Below are 18,686 nucleotides of genomic sequence, written 5' to 3'. Positions count from 1 at the left end.
TGGATATTTCCAGTTTAGTAAAACTTTTAAAAGTCAAGTAGACATACTGTGAACAATATTGTTGAAAGAAGATTTCTTTCAAACATCACACAAGAAAAATAACTATGTCATCATAGTTTGAACTCATCGAAATAAAATTTCTCCTGCGTTTGTTGCACTGTTTCTAAACTATTACTAGATACTCTTCACAGACTTGTGTTATTAATCTTGCATAATCATGTATTAACAAATGTTCATTTTAGCTGCAGAAAGATGTCATTTATTTTCTTTGTCTTAGAATGCATCTATTGAGTTTATATTTTGCAATAAGGGAAATGGAAGACACCATTAATTCGTTGCTCACTGCTCTCATGGCACAATAGGGAAGTATTTGATTTTCTAATTTTTTTTTTTTTTATATATGATAGAGTAACATACATGAACATCATCTGCGAAAAAATTTTTACGATACGACTAATACTTTTTTTTTAAATAATTTTTTAATGTTCACGCGCGAGTGACGTCATTTGCTTGTTCACGAAATCAGTCCTTTGACAGACGTCACTGCCGCGCTGCGAGGCGGCGGGGTTTGCTAGGACAAAGAAGTGCTTGGCGATCTTTGGGGGAAGGCGCGGGAAAACAAGAGCCTTCTAACAGCAGCGCGCATAAAAGGCTAGTGAAAATCCTTTGCAGTCTGCAGGGTTTAATGCATTCTGCGATTGTTTTTAATTTGATTTTCTTTGTCATGGCTAGTAGAATCAATTACAATTATTGCTTCGTTCCTGGATGCGTATCTACATCAAAAAAAAAAAAAAACTCCTCACAAGCGATTTGTTATTGTTCCGTCCCAGCAGGATCTTCGAAAGAAGTGTTTTCAAGTGTGTTTATTAATTAAAATTTGAAAATGAAAATTTGTACTGCATTTTAATTAAAAACTATGTCAAGTGAAAAATACAGTTTGAAACATATGTTCACAACTGTTCATAAATAAATGTTTAATAAGCATATGAGATATTTTTTAAAAAATGCAAGTAAACAAAGAAATTTAAACCCTGCACAATAAACTTAAATAGAAAGTAATGGATGCATTACTATTAGCATTTTAATAACAATGCAAAAACTATTAATACTTTCTTTTTAACATTCAAACTATCTTCAAACTTTAAATATCACAAATTGATAATTTAAAAATACATTTTCAGTTTATCACCAGAAGCGTTTCTATATATACAAGACCTTTCTCACATGCAAAAAGGTACTTATTTTATGAAATGAACACCATTTTCAAATTTATTATTTTTATCAAAAGAGCAAAAAAATATATTTTTCCTTTTTTTGCTAAATTGCACAAAAACTCAAGGATAATAAACATGTTTTAATGGATTTAAAACAATTTTCCACACACACACAAAAAAAAAAAAAGAGCAGATCAACTTTTATCGCCAACAAAGCGAAAAATTTTCATGCAGAAAAATTGCTCTAAAACTTAGTACTGGAATCACTTGCAGTAGGGTTGTTACAAAATGCGCGCCTCATTAAAAGCCGCCAAGTAAGGACTGGAATAGCGCTCTTACATTGTAATTTATATATTCAGATAAAAAAACCATCGACACACAAATGGAAATGATCAATCTTGATAAGGGAAACTAATGCGAATAATATGAACTGCAAACATAGACGGATATGTACGTACAATTTTAAAAAATAACAATGGTGAAGCTTTGTTGTCTCACTCCCCGTACTTCTAGGACATTAAATCTCTCGTCCTTTCGAAAAAAGTCAAACACCATGAGTGACTTTACTTGAGGAAGGTTATTGGATTGACTTTTCGTGAATCCTAGCTCCATGATGGAAAAAATGCTGGTTAAAGGCTTTAAAAAGGCTGAAAAAGACAGTGCTATTCACCTCCTGGTAGGCGCAACACGGCATGGAAATGGAGCTCTGATCGGAACAGGGAAATGACGTCAGCTGCTGACGTTTTAGGCCACACCTCTTTTTTGCGCATCGCTCTTTAAAAAATTTATAAAAAATCAATCGTTGGTTTTAAAAATCCTTCCATGGTGAATTTTTGTGTTTTGTAAGCCTGTCAACAATGTGCAATAGTTAAAATTGGAATATTTGATAGGTTGATACTTCCCTAAGACATTGAATGAAATTTAATTACAACTAACCTTCGAATGCAAAATTATTAAATAACTTTGAAAGCCATGCACCAACAAAATAAGGATGCTTAAATGGAATTATGACTAGTATAGCTATATATTATCTCGTAAATATATTTCCATTTCGTAATTATTCTATTTAAATTAATATTCTTTATTGTTTCATTGCAATATGCAAAATGAAATGATATTTATCCACATTTCAAAATTTCAACATGCCTAAAAAAAGGAAGCCAGATTAGCTATTTTGTAGATTTTCCGAAACAGAGAGGAAATAATTTGTTGTACTACTACACTGTAAAAAAAATCCGGAAACTTTTCTGAGTATATCGTGCAGCTGTGGTTCATGAAAGTTTCAAAAACGTTTCTGAGTATTTCGGAATCCTCTTTCTGTAATGTCCAGAAACGTGTCTGAGTATTTCGGAATCCTCTTTCCGTAATTTCCAGAAATGTTTCTGAGTATTCTGTGCAGCTGTGGTTCATGAAAGTTTCGAAAACGTTTCCGAGTATTTCGGAATTCTCCAAACAATTTTCAAAAACGTTTCCGAGAATTTCGGAATCCTTTTTCCGTGATTTTTTTCTAAAATATAATTCTTTATTATAGTATTGCATACCATATCAGTTTCAATTCTTTCATATCTAAGAGCAATAATACAAGCAATTTTAGAGTCATTCGTGGATTTTTTTTTTTTTTTTTTGAATTTCTAATGACAAATAGCATGGTTAACAGCATAACATATGCACAGTTATAAATTTCTGAAAAATTATGAAATAATCTAATAGTTTCATTCCTAATCACAAAATCGTCAGGGGAGGAGAGGGGGGGGTACTTTCTCAAAAGTGGGGTTGTTTGTTAAACAATCTTAAACTTCAGTTTTTCTCTCAATATTTTCAAGACAAAACAATCAACATATTGTATTTTTAATGCAGAACTTAAAAACATATCTTGCATCAAACTTGATAGCTTTTATCTTCGGATAAAATTTGACAGGACTTACCTACCCTTCGCCTTCCGGGATTCGTTCACCTGAAGTCAATTTCTCTGACGAACAAAGTGTACCGAAAAGTACCAACAGAGAAATTGATGAATTTAAATATGACACCAAGTCCCCCTGCTGGAACCATTCGGGTTGATTCTTCTGTTCTTGCCCCTTTCCAGCTCATCACAAATATAAATACTTATTCAAAATAGGTTACTGATTTTATTTTTACAGTGTGCGCACACTGTAAAAAAAATCCGGAAACGTTTCTGAGTATATCGTGCAGCTGCGGTTCATGAAATTTTCAAAAACATTTCTGAGTATTTCGGAATTATCTTTCTGTAATGTCCAGAAACGTGTCTGAGTATTTCGGAATCCTCTTTCAATGTTTCTAAGTATTTTGGAATACTCTTTCTGTAATTTTCAGAAACGTTTCTGAGTATTTCGGAATCCTCTTTCCGTAATTTCCAGAAATGTTTCTGAGTATTCTGTGCAGCTGTGGTTCATGAAAGTTTCGAAAACGTTTCCGAGTATTTCAGAACTCTCCAAACAATTTTCAAAAACGTTTCCGAGAATTTCAGAATCCTTTTTCCGTGATTTTTTCTAAAATATAATTCTTTACTATAGTATTGCATATCATATCAGTTTCAGTTCTTTCATATCTAACAGCAATGAAACAAGCAATTTTAGAATCATTCGTGGATTTTTTTTTTTCTGAATTTCTAATGACAAATAGCATGGTTAACAGCATAACATATGAACATTTATAATTTTTTGAAAATTGATGAAATAATATAGTAGTTTCATTCATAATCACAAAATCGTCAGTGGAGGGGAGGGGGGGGGGGGTACTTTCTCAGAAGGGGGATTGTTTGTTAAACAATCTTAAACTTCAGTTTTTCTCTCAATATTTTCAATACAAAATTATCAACATATTGTATTTTTAATGCAAAACCTAAAAACATATCTTATATCAAACTTGATAGCTTTTATTTTCGGATAATATTTGACAGAACTTACCTTCCCTTCGTGTCAAGTCTATTTCTCTGAAGAGCAAAGTCAACCGAAAAGTGCTACAGAGAAATTAGTGAATTTAAATATGACACCAAGTCCTCCTGTTGGAACCATTCGGGTTGATTCTTCTGTTCTTGCCCTTTTCCAGTTCATCACAAATATAAATACTTATTCAAAATAGGTTACTGATTTTATTTTTACAATGTGCGCAAAATGCATTATATATTTTATTTATTAAAACAATGAATTCTATTGCATGATTACTCCATTTTTTATATACGAGATTCCCCCCCCCCCCCACAATTTAAGAGTGATGGTGAACCCATAAAATGCTATAAAGCGCCCCCCTTTTAAAAAAAACAAAGCAATCCCTGAAAATGTCAATGGCAGTCTGCGTGGTGAACGCCCCTCGTCTTCTCCCCATATGTACTTTGTATATTAATAACATAGTACTTAAAAAATGATCACTTTTAAAACAATGACATGAAATAATATTTTTTTTATTTCGGCTTGTAAATGCAGCTGTTCCATTTTTGCCACTGACTCATTCCTCCTGACTATCCTATATTAAACTAGTATATCCACGAAGGAAATGTTATTTAGCAAACGACTAATGTCAAGGAATTTTTTATTGTCAACCACATTTAACAAAATGAATAAGCACATGAATTAATTGCATAACTATGTACTAATAGATAACTGGGCCATTTTCTAATGGTATAAATATTTTTAAATAAATGAATAAGTTATAATAAAAAAAGGTAAATAATACTGGCACATTTTTTGTGAAGCATATTACAATACTAGAAAACATTTGCATTACCATATTTTTAATGAATTAAACAATTGATTTTTTTTTTTTTGAACCAATGTATGTATACATAAAAAGTAGTCGAAAACTTTGTACTGCATAGTGAATAAAATATGACAACGTATATAAAGTACAAATACAAAATGAAAAAAGGTTAAAAAACCAGCAAACAGCTGTTTCGGCACTCTAAAATACAAATGCCATCATCAGTGCAAATAAAAACGAAGACAGGTTCAACCCGACTAAAACACAGTCGAGGCGAACATTGGAATGAGAGACGAGTTGTAAAAGATATGAGAGCAGTACCGGAAACGATGACGTCAGGGTTACGTCAGGACTACAGAGGACAGTTGCACTCAGGAGAAAACGTCACGGACAAAAAATAAATCAAATAACAGACTTCCAAACATTAGGAAAAGGGGGAGTGCTAGACAAATCATTGACGATTAAATTAGCATTTTTCCATATTTAATATGACTCCCAAAAATCTAAATCATGAATGGACGAACACTCGTGAATAACTTTGGCGGAAGAAAAAATAAAATTATGGCCACAAGACCAACAATGTTGAGCAATAGAGGAGCGTTTGAGATCCTGTTTTTTGACGTAGTTTTCGTGTTCTTTTATCCGGAATTTGAGGGATCGTCGAGTCTGCCCAATGTAGGCTAATTATGTATGTATATCCAAGTATTTCGAAATAACTTTTCTGTGATTGCTTTTCAAATATAAATCTTCTTTCTTTTGCGTAATTAATCAGTTTCAATTGGTTACAACAAATAGTACACTGCGCACATAGGTATGTAGAATAACTTTAAATTAATTCGATAAACCCAAAAACAATTACAATTGGAGCCTCATCAAATGCATATCAACAAAAATATAAATGTATATAACAACATGCTTTAAAATATTCATTAATACTTACAAGTGAACATGAGCGGAAGAAAATCTAAGTACCTCCATTACAACTGGATAAGTAATCCAAAGGGTTTCGTTTCATTAAGTATAAAAACGGGTGTTGAAACTATTCACGCTTGAACACACAATATATATGTAATCATGGTCGCACCGGAAATTGTAAAGAAGCAAATCGTTATTAACTAACTTAAAAGCTGTGTACATCGTCTAAAAAATCAAGGGCAGCCGAAAATGCAAAGGCGTAAAATTAGTTTCGACACAACTTGCTACTCTCTAGACATGAAATAACAAGTAATCCAATGCTAAACAGTTGCTGACTGCAGCAACCATAGATAAGGAAAAAAATAAGCTCTCGTTATTTCCGACTCACTGACGCCAGTGTGGAAGGATAAAATACGTTTCGAAGCATTGCGCCTCACTTCCGCATCTAGATTTTTTGAAATAACAGAAAGCTTTCTGAATAATGAGGAGTTCGCTATTGGATGAAGGATTCTTATTATTTCGGAAACGTTTCCGATATACCCAGAAACGTTTCCGAAATTTGTTACAGTGTAGTGGTAGACAAAGACTACAGCCAGTGGCGAAGCGAAAGGGGGGTTTGGGGGGTGAAAACACCCCCCAGAGGCATTGGTTTTAACGTAAATACAAATTCTAATACAGTAGTTTATGCATTTGAAAAGGCTGTTTTGATCAAAAAAACCTATTTCAGAAGGTATTTTTGATTTAAAAAAAAACCCTCCAGAAGGTGTTACTGGCTGCGCTAGTGGCTACAGTGAAAGTACAGTGAAAGCATTCCATCGTTATCAAATGCTCATCACAAAATTGATACTTTAAAACTATTTACTAATCAAGAACCATTTGAATCATTCAATCACAGTCCCAAACAAATACGCTGTGTCAATACGACATAAAATATACCTTGCCAAAGGCTATAGCTCATACCAAAACCATACGGCAAAGATCATTCATATTTTCCCAGGTAAATTTAGAGTTTTTCAAAGTTGCCTAAATCAAAAAAATATGTGCCTCACTGTTCCCACTGAGCCACTGATTGCAGGGAGACAAAACTGCAGTTCGTTTTCGTCTTTTTTTTTTTTTTTTTTTTCGTTTGTGTGAATTCGTAGTTCTTTCTAGATCCACTTTTATAATACCTATTACAGAGACAAATATTGTACCATTTGAAAGAAATGGATTTCTGTGTTTCTTAATGATAACGAGCTGATGTGTGCCTCACATGACTTCCTTTTACTCCAATTTAATGTCATTTTCCCATTATTGGTAATTTTAATGTCATTCAATAGTTTACTCTCTAAATATCACCAACAGTGGCCAAATTGAAACCAGATTTAAAAAAAAAATCGCCAAATTTGTCGCCAAGTTGGCGATAAAACATGACGACCAAAGGTCTGGCGATATATCGCCAAATGTCCGCCAAATTGTAGCACCACTTGAGTTCACATCGAAATTAACATTGATTTCTCCCCAAAAAGGGGCAAAAGACCCCCTTAGAAATCCCCGAACCCAACCAAAAGGGGAGGTGCACAACTAGATCCCACTAGGAGTCTACGTATCAAATGTCAACTTTCTAGGACATACCGTTCTTGAGTTATGCAACATACATACGCACATTCATACATACGTACATACAGACGTCGCGAGAAAACTCGTTGTAACTAACTCGGGAATCGTCAAAATGGATATTTCGCGGTCTAAATGTTTTTAGTCACTTATCCACGTGTGGTCGAGTCGAAAAAAAAAAAAACTCAACATTCATTCGGGGGTGAGCAAAATGGAAATTAAGGTCGATTTTTGAGTGAAATTTTTTTCGCGAATACAATACTTCCTTTTTTGTAAAAGGAAGTTAATAATGTAAGTAAATTTTCGTGTCTCACTCTTCCCCTATTGTATGAACCAACGAAAAGACAATAGCAGTAATTTTATAGAAATCTTTTAAATATTTATTGAGCAAACGAAATCATTCCTACAAACATATGAAGTTTCCGAAAAATAATCATTCAGAGTTCGACAAACTAAGAGAAAGGGCAAGAAAGGGAGGAAACTTCAAAAGAGTGCCGAGACTGACGATGAAGTTCAGCGAACTTATGTTGCCAGATTCTTTTCGGATTTCAAACTTAATTAAATTTAAATTTGTTTTCGAAGAAGCCGCGATTCAGTAACATATTATTTTCTTTTTGTTTCAAATCGGCATTTTAATGGCTTTGAAAATGGCTGGATAGTGCAGTTCTCGGGAGTTTTGACCTCGGATCTCTCCCGGGGTGAATGAATTTATATATAACCAACGGAATTTTGTTTTTTTATACTCAAAATTGCAACTTTTACCAATATTATATTGTGCAATTAATTTTTTCGTTGTTTAAACAAAAATATTAAAAAATGAATATTAGAGCATAATATTTTGCATGAAACTATATATTTTTTTAGTTATACGTTAAATTTTATTACAGATATTCAGCCTCAATGAAAAAATCACGGAATATCGTAACGATTGGGAAAACCATGTTCTACACTGTTATAACCAGGGGTTCCAGACGAGTGAAAATATTCCCTCTAAGGTGAAAGCATAGTGCCTGAAGGTGCAATGCACGCTAGAAAATAGAGCAGAGGAGCCGAAACAGCATGCAATTGCGAAAAGCCTCATTGCGCATGCGCTTTTGCCTTTGACATACATTCAACCACCTCAATATGACGGACAAATGATGATTGCGTTTGTGTGTCTTTCACATTGAATGAAGTACACTATTGGATTAAAACACAACTTTTCTAGGATTAATTATCCGAAATTACAAGTAAGTACAGCTTTTGATCACTTTGTAGCTTTTAGGGCTTTCAAACATAGTTAAGTGTTTAAAAGTGCATTTATTGCGTTTCAGTTACCGTTACTGTCTTTTAGTTCAGTTAACCGTTACTATCGTGAAATTTCCATCAGTCAAAACGCTACTAAAAATATCTGTCATTTTCTTGAGTACTCGACAAGCATCTTTTATTAATCAGCAAAAAAAAAAAAAAAAAAACACCTGCTATAAGATTATCAATAATCAACAAGTGAGAATCTTAGTAAAAATGATTCTTGTGCTTCGTAGATTATAACATATAAATTAAAAAAATCTCTCTCAGTCTAGCTCTTTTCTTTTTTTTTGCTTTTTCATTCAAGTGTTAGAATCATTTCCTGTTAGTGGTTAATGTCTCGATAGCGTTAGAAATTTTTTTTGGTTTTTTAACTGTCTAAAAACTTCATGTGCATTTTATTTTGTTACTCTTGATTAACGTTTATGAAACGATTTTGTTTTTCCGTAACTGTAATATCCCTGAATATTTTTGGCTCTTCATGTAAATAATCCATAAGTACAGCTATGATTCATTTTCGGAATGCGTCATGTTTTAGTAAATGTAAAATTTCTCACAATTTTTAAATAATTACTCGTCTTTAAATTATAACGATTTGTGACAGATCTTTGATACCAAGTAAAGGGGTAGATATTTATTGTTTTATTAATTCTTAACATTACTTTTTGTAAAAAAAAAAACTCATCAGAACTCTGAATTTTTCACATGTTTTTAACGGCCCCAGAGTTATTATTAATACTATTTATTTTATGAATTTTTAAGAAAACGATAAAGATTTCACTGGTTCGCAAAGTTTTTCATTTGCTTTTACCACGCCCGTGGGTCAAGAAAGGTTGAGAAACACTGAGTTAGAGCAATGAGCACTTCTTAACTATGTTGAAAACTCTGAAATATGATCAAGTGCTGTAATTACATGTTTTAATCATTTCCAGTATCGGGTTCAATGTGAAAAATGTCCAAAACGTAAAATATCATAAATCAAAACTAAACTTCAAAAAAAAAAAAAAACTGTATTCAAAAACGCACACAATACGGGGGAGGAGGGAGGAGAATCTATAGTAAGGGTGCGATTTCTCTCTCCAAAGTTTCCTTTTTTTCACTCCGGCTGTCTATTTTTTTAAAAGTGCCTGTTTTTCACCCTATTTAGAGGTGCGATTTCGGCTCCGTATTGGGTGCCGCTGGTGAACAAGCATTTCTCCCCTGAAAGGTGCCGAATGCATCCTGTAGTTTTAACAGTGTACGTATGGCACGAGGAAGACTTCCAAGAGCTGCCTTTTATTAAACCAAGGGGCAAACGAGACCGTGGTAGGCCCAGGAAGCGGTGGGGCGATCAAGAAGCTGGAACAGGTTATATGCCTAATGCTTGAGGAAGAAGAAGAAGACGTTTAATTTTATTTAAATAGATAAAGACAAACATCTTTCCAACATTTCGTATAGTATGGATTTATTTGAAAGGTCGTAGAAACCTTTAGCAGGTATTCAAACGTGTTTAGTAGATGTTGTGTGCATGCAGGGACACCAGTACCAGCCATGGGGCCCGGGACCAATTTTAATTCCTGGCCCTTCCCCATGACCCCCCATCCCCGCCATTGCATACTTTCATACCGTCACTTCATTTTTCTCTCACTCATACACTTACTAACTTAAAAATGAATTGTTTAAAATTGTATTCATATGTGATGTTGCATTCTTCCGTTGCTTATAACTGAATTTTTAGATTTTAATTTGAATTTAAAAGCTGTAACTTGAAGTTTGCACAAAAATATATTTTCAAATACAGTATCTTTATGCAGCAAAAATTGTATAATTTGTCATATTTGAGATTAGTGAGATATATTAACTCCAACGCGTTTCTGGTAATATCATAAGAGAAAATGCTTTGCAGCATATAGTCCAATTAATTTTAATGAATGTGATCCATAAGATGAAAACAGATCAAGTGGATTTTCATTTATTCGCCTTTTGACTCTTTTCACAACACCCTTCATGTTCTACCCATTGTCAAACACTTGTCCTCTGCAATCTTCTGATGGAATTCTGTATCTTTTAAGGGAATTCACCAATTTTTGAGTACTATTAAATCCCGCTTTTTCTAAGAAATTCAGAAACTCAATAAATCTCTCCTGTAATAGTTTAATTTTTTTCGATGAAATTATTAACATTATTATTGGAAAAACGGTTTCATGATCGTACGGGCCCCTCAAAACTCCGGGCCCCGTTACTGTAGGTCTGGTATCTCCTCCCAAACGGCGGTCCTGTGTGCAGTGAATAGTAAAATTTTCTGATTTTGTAAAATACACTCTGTCGCAAAACAATATATGCACAAAGAAGAAATTGAGCTACACTCACGAAAATTGGCAGGCATGTAGCGTATAAGGAGATAAGAAGATGATAAACAATTCAGAACAAAAGATAACTTTATTAAGCAGTTACAGCATGCAAAAGGTTACAAATCAGTAGTAGTAAAGCCACCTCTGGCAGCTATACAAGCCGAAACACGACGTGGCATCGAATCAATTAGGTCACTTATGACCCCCTGCGGAAGATCATGCCATAATCTTTGCAACTGCGTCGTTAATTCCCTGTTTCCCGGGATGGCTGCAGTTGCCTTCCCAGTACGTCCAGACATGCTCTATTGGCGAAAGGTCTGGTGACCTGGCAGGCCATGGGAGTACGTCATATCCCTGAAGACAATGTTAAGAGAGACGCGTAGTATGTGGACGGGCATTGTCCTGCTGATAAATGGCATCTGGGTGACTTGATAGCATGGGCAGAACAATCGGCGTCAAAATGCTGTCCATGTATCTGCGAGTTGTAAAAGAGCCTTGGAGAACAACTAGAGGTGATCGTGTGTCCCAAGAAATCGCTCTCCACACTCACACCTTGTAAATGGCTGTATGCCAGTCGACAACAAATGCCGGATCGGAGCGCTGGCCGGTGCGCCTCCACACACATTTACAATGATCAATAGCACTGAGACTGAATCGGGATTCATCGCTGAAGACCACACGTCTCCAATCTGTTACACTCCAAGCTGCCCGAGGTCGGCAAAAACCCACTCGACACTGCCTGTGATGTGGGGTCAATGGCAAGCGTCTTAATGGACGTCGGCTCCTTAAGCAAACTTCGACCAGGTTCTCATAATGGTTTCCCTTGATACCACCTGATGCCTGGAAGGAGGTAAGTGGCGTTGAATAGATGCTAGCGACGTTGTCGTTGCCGACGTAACCGCTCGCGCGATCCTCATGTTCATTTGTGTTCCTGGGACGCCCTGACCCTCCGTGACGGTACGCTCTCTTCCGTGATCCACTGTTGCCAACATCGAGCAACTACCATATCACACCGATCGAGGTGAGGGCCGATACTCCTGTTTGACCAACCTGCTTCTCTGAGGCCTATTATACGGCCCCTATTAAACTCCCTCAGCTGTTCGTGCTGCCACCGGTTACGTCTTAGAGGCATCTTAAGTCACAATACAGTCTACCAAAGTCAACAGATTCGATTGAATAGCTCTACGGTACAAGTACTCATGCTTTTAAATTCTCCCACCTGCGCAATTCACATGCTCATAGCGCGCTTAGCCTTGTTTCATTGGCGCTGAAATTTTAATCATTTGCATATCGGCTACCAAACTGCAATTGTGCCGAGTTTCATGATTGTGGCTCTAATTCTTCTGGGTGCATATATTTTTTTGTGACAGAGTGTATTTCAAAAAGTTATCAAAGCTGTTTAAAAATCGGAGCAGCTTAAAAACCTTACAATCTAAATATTATGCAAAACTAACTTTTGGACGTTGGGAAATCGACTATGGAACATAGAAATTCGAACAGAGAAATAGAGAGATAGAGAGTGAGAGAGAGCGAGAAAGAAACTGAATAAATACTTATATTCCAAAACTGCGATTCTTGCTGGCGAAAACTTTTATTTGTCACAAGTAAGTTGATTTTTTCCCCTTTATTAATTCGACAAAGTGAAAACATGAAAAAAATCAACCTATAAGAAACTAAGACAGATCTTAAGCTTTAAGTACAGATGCATGAGAGTTTCATATATGACAAATCCTTTTGCATGTGTGGCAGGTGGCGATAACTTCTGAACAGGAACGAGTCCATAACAAGAATAAAATCCTTATTTTTAACCGACTTCAAAAAGGAGACGGTTATCAGTTCATACCGTATGTATGTTTTTTTTTCTGTTTGTCCACTCACAGCGTCTCACCTAGTGAACCGATTTTGATGATTATTTTTTTAATGGATAGGGGACGGCTCAACTTAGGTCCCATTACTTTGTTTGACCATATTTGTCCTTTAGAAAAAAAAGTTATGGGCAAAAAACAATAAATTTCATGCAATTTCCCTATTAAATGATGAAATTTAAAACCCATTGTTATGAAAGTTTGGTGCCATACGACAGTAACATTAATAGTAATTGTAATGATAATTTTGAATGAAGGATTCTCTGAAGCAAGCACCAAGTTTCTTCAAGGGGATATTTCGATAATAAGGAATCTGGCGCTCTCGTCTCATTTTTGGCGTAAATAATTTTATTTTAGGAACCCTGCGGATTTATAGTAACCCTATGTGAATGATCAATGTCTTCCCTTCTTCAGTGCTATTGCTCCATAGTGGGGGTAAACCTAACCTGGAAGCGAGGTGATGCGGTGATTAGGATCTGCTTAGCCTTCACAATGCTACCATTAGGTTTGCTTCAACTACACACAGTAGTATTTTATAGTTATCATCTATGCCAATAACAGATGATCGGGGCTAAGTAAGAAAATACAGGATTGCATCATGAGCAACTTAGATGCTGTGAAATGTAAATTAGTTAAGGAAAACGTAATAATTAAATGGTTATAATTAAATTAACTACACATGAATTCCAGAGAGGAACAAAGATACGTTTTTAGTGCCAATCACTTAAAGTTTAACGCGTGTTTATAGTTTTTTTTTTTTTTTTTTTAGTATGGAACATTTTTATGAAAAAAATAAGGTGAAGTTTCGTGATGGTAACTGCTTACTATTTCTGAAATACCTACATTTACACTAAAAAGAATGAAATAAAAAAATTTTGAAAAAAAAATAAAAAAAAAATGGAACCGACTTCAAAATTGCTCTAAAAAGTGAAAAATAATTTTATTCTTTAAACATCATCGATAATGCTTTTAAGCATAATTTTTGAAGTTGGCGCAAAAACAATAGATAAAATCAAGCACAGCCATAACTCAAATACAACTATAAATTTAACCAGGCCCAGTTTCTTCACTATCACATACATTATGCATTGATGACAGCATATTTGAATAACGATATAAATGTTTCGTTCGTAACTTTGGATGCTTCTCTGAAAAAAAAAAAAAAAAGAACGAAGCATGGTTACACTGGATTTTACGTTTTGTTTTTGCGCCAACTTCAAAAATTATGTTTAAAAGCATTATCGATGGTGTTTAAAGAATAAAATTATTTTTCACTTTTTAGAGCAATTTTGAAGTCGGTGCCATTTTTTTTTTTTCAAAATTTTTTTGCCGATAAATTTCAATCCCTTTTGACAATATGTCATCACATATTGTCTGATATTAAGTTCGTCCGGTCATTTTGGAGCCCTGAGTCTCAATGCAAATTGCCTCCTTCTGACTTCGGCAGTATCAAATCCAATCATTATTTCCATGGGCGTAGCCAAAGGGAGGGGGAGTAGGGGCAACTGCCCCTAGATCAAAGTCTGGGGCGCCACAAAAGAAGGTCACTGCTACCTCTCAAAAAAAAATTCTTTTTTTCCATTTTTTCCCTTTCTTTTTTTTAAGATGCTTGATGTCTTTTCTCATTACATGTTATGGTACACGTGAGCAACTTCGTATTCCATTATTCGGTAAAATTTCGAACTTATTTTGTAAATTAGGAACCCCCCTCCCCCGCAATTTTAAGCTCGTTGCAACCCTGATCCGAACATGCTTAATTCGTCATCTTACACTAGTCCTTACACTAGCTCTTCCACTTTTATGCAAATTTAATTTCAAGCAATTTTTTGTTTTTTTGAAAAATTTGACTTTTACACTTTTTTTGGGGGGGGGGGCCTTTGTATATACTGCATTATTATGTCTAGTATTGATACTTTTTGGGAGGGAAAATTCTCAAATTACTGAATAAAACTCCGATTTTTTCTGAATGATGAAAAAATAAGTAAACAAAATACAAGCATGCACACAGTTCTACATCTATGCAAAGAGACATTAGGTATCATGAAAAAGGTGACGGCAGCGTTGCAATACTGCCTCAGTTCCCAAATTTTTCGAATCATCAGTCAATGTTTGTCGGATAAAAGCATTTTGGGAGGTCACAATGACCTTCCGTGACCTCTTTTAGGGAACCCCTGCTTGCCCCCTCTAAAGTGAGCCCTGGCTACCAGACCCGCCATTTGGGCACTCGGGGGGGGGGGGGTCAATTGATGTTGCTGATGGCCACTGGATTTTGAAACAAAAAAAAAATCTGCATTTTCTCTTGTATTTTGATGTTTTTTCCCCTATGAAATGCAGTGTTTCATAACCTTGCCCCCCCCCCCCTCCTGAGAAACTTTGAAATGACGGGCCTGCTAGTTGCTACGTCCATGATTGTAAAACTACCTCACTGTTACCAAATTTTTTGAATCATCAGTCAAAATTTGTCGGGTAAGAACTTTTTGGGAGGTCATCTCCTATTGAGGTTCCCCTACTCCCCTCCCTCTAACTTGAGCCCTGGTAACACCTATGATTATTTGTGCTCCAAATTGGGAAAGATTGTGTGATCATGAATTGACAGTTTCATGATTTCTTTGAAACGAGTCTTTCGTTTGCGGTGTACGATAAAAGATGAAAAAGTGAGTGGGAGAAGTGTGTCGGCTATGCCCTTTTAAAACTCCTATCATGAGATATCCGTCGGGAATTTACATCACTCCACAAATCTGAGAATCTTGGTCTAATTATGAGAATAAGGAAACGGGATGACAGAGCCTGCCCTTGAAAAAGTTGCCTGATCTTCTGACCGGAAATTGTAGCAGACGATCGCTCAAGACTACTTCCACCGTTCCCTCTCCGTGAAAAAAAAATAAAGAATGTAATAAGAAGCAAGCTTCGCGTCGCTCACCTCAGAAAAATGTGAATCACTGAGTTGGAGACAAAAATAGTATTGAAGAATCTATGGCAAGGTCTGTTGTTGAGATGGATTGTTTAACTGATGGGCTTTAAGAATCGGATACATTTTATGACAGTTCAAGAGGGTGTTTTATCTTCAAGACGTATTTAGTTGCGGCATTTTTTAAAAAATTACCTCTATTCGTCGAAAAAGAAAAACAGTTTTTGCGTTTTCTAAAAATTAACAAAATGAAACAAGTGGCGTCATTTATGGTAATTTTTAGAAAACGATAAACACAAAGTCACTCCTTTTAGTTAGGGGGAGGGGGCCCCCCGAAAGGCATGGATTCAAAAAAATCAGTTTGTAACTTCTCGTATTTTAGGGGCACTTTGGGTGCACGTTCCTTTTAATGCATAAAATAAAATTACTGCTACCCATTTTACCCATTTTATGCTGCTCAGTGTATTTAGACCACCGAAGGTAATTCAAACATAAATGCGGCAAAAAAAAAAAAAAAAAAAACTTCAAAATGCTTCTGACATTTTGTCGGCTGATTCTTATGTAAAATGACCCCCTGAATCCGAATGTGACCTTCGTTTCCTCCTATACGTACCAATTTTTTTTTAAAAAGCCCCCTCCCCCCCCCACAAGTTTGTTTGTTTTTCTTCAATTTTCCTTAGTTTTAGAGTTTTTTTTTTTTTTGAAATTAAAGAAGCTTTATATTAACTGCTAACATAGTTTTGGCGGGCAAGAGAGGTTCAAAGTTCAAGATCATGGACACCGATAGCGAAAGAAGGGACTTGGGGGGGGGGGGATAACGGTATTAGAAAAATCACGAAAAACGATCTTTTTAGTCTGCTTTTTTAAAAAAGATGTTTGTTAAAAAATTTCGGTGCAGAATGAGAGTATATAATTTGCTTCTATGACTCCCATGTCCAAAAAAATTTTCGGACATAAAAAAGAAATAAAAAGAAAAAAACTATCATGTGAATGTCGCACGTTGCATACGGGTTGAATCGCAGGTCTTCATTCAAAAAGACATTCTTCTGACTGACTGTTATGTAAAATGACCCCTTGTTTCCAGATACGACCGCCTTCCCTCCCATCACGTCCCCTTTTTAAAACCTCCCCCCCCTCCTCCGATTCAGAGCCATTTTTTTTTTAATTTGGAGGGGAAAAAAGAGTATTACAGTAACCGTAAACATTATTTTGAATGACTAGAGATGTGTAAAACTCAAAATCTTGTGCATATGCAGCAAAAAGGAAAACTTGCTTCCCCCCCCCCGCCCCCAAACACACTGTGCAGCAAAAAAAACTTTCAAATGCTTCTGAGTAGAGGCTATTGCCGCCTGCCTTGTCTAGTGGTCAGAGAAGTCTGACTGCGACAGGAAGTTCCGGGTTCGAATCCCAGCTCGGGCACGGACATACTTTCTCTCTCTTGTCCTTTCTTTGTGTGAATGTGTTGTTATGATGTGAACAGTTACCCACCCTATAAACGGGTCCCTGTTGCATGTGTGTACTGTAGAAGTCGGACTTCCCACCAAATTACGGTACAGTTGGAAAAGTGAAGCAGCGCACCTCAAATTGCCAGCCTAGCTGGCACACGACGACATCAACAACAGTAGAGACTATTCCGGCTGATTCTTCAGTAAATTGACCCCCTGAATCCGAATATGATCTCCGTTTTCCCCCTACACGTAACGATTTTTGCAAAAAAGTCCCCCCCCCCCTTTTTCTTTTAAATTTTCCTTAGTTTTAGATGTATTATTTTACTTTGGAGGAGAAAGGCGTATTATATTAACCACTAACATTGTTTTGGATAGCAAGAAAGGCTCAATGTTCAAAATCATGAACACTGATAACAAAAAGGGAGGCTTGGGGGGATATCCACCCCCCAAATAATTTCCATTTAATATAAGAATCATCCAGAAGAATGTCTTTTTGAATGAAGACCTTCGATTCAACTCGTATGCAACTTGCGACATTCACTAGATAGTTTTTTTTTTTTTAAATTTTTTTGTTGCATCGCGAAAATTTTTTTGAACATGGGAGTCATGGAAGAAAATTTTATACTCTCTTTCTGCACCGAAATTTTTTTCAAAAACATCCTTTTCAAAAAAGCAGAATAAAAAGATCGTTTTTCGTGATTTTTCTAATGTTTTTTTTTGGAAGGGGGGGGTATACCCCCCTAGTCCTCCCTTTTGCTATCTGTGTTCATCATCTTGAACTTTGAACCTCTCTTGCCCGCTAAAACTATGTTAGGAGTTAATATAAAGCTCCTCTAACCTCAAAAAAAAAAAAAAAAAAAAAAAATGCTTTGAAACGAAGGAAAATTGAAGAAAACTTGGGGGCCTTTAAAAAAAATTGGTACGCGTAGGGGGGGGGGGGGGAACGGAGGTTATATTCGGATTCAGGGGTTCATTTTACGTATGAATCAGCCGACGTAATGTCAAAAGTAATTCGATGTTTTTTTTTTTTTTCCCGCACAGTATAATTTATTGAAAAAAACTTAGTGGACAGAGCTTGAAATGTGTTTTGTATCTCAAAGTGGATTGTGCCGGTTTTAATGCAAGACGCCTCATTTGCAGTATACTGTCAACAGATTGGATGAGCCCGAAACATGACTCACTCGCCAAATCACCAAATACGCAGGCGTTAAATCCGCTATTTCAATTGAGCAGGATGAACTTGATGTGTTACTGTTTATTTTTAACCGACTTCAAAAAGGAGGCGGTTATCAGTTCATACCGTATGTATGTTTTTTTTTTTTTTTGTCCACTCATAGCGTCTCACCTAGTGAACCGATTTTGATGATTCTTTTTTTAATGGATAGGGGATGGCTCAACTTAGATCC

This window comes from Uloborus diversus, chromosome 3 (assembly GCF_026930045.1).
Source record: "Uloborus diversus isolate 005 chromosome 3, Udiv.v.3.1, whole genome shotgun sequence".
NCBI classification, from domain to species: Eukaryota; Metazoa; Arthropoda; class Arachnida; order Araneae; family Uloboridae; genus Uloborus; species Uloborus diversus.
Note: the sequence above shows the minus strand (reverse complement) of the source record.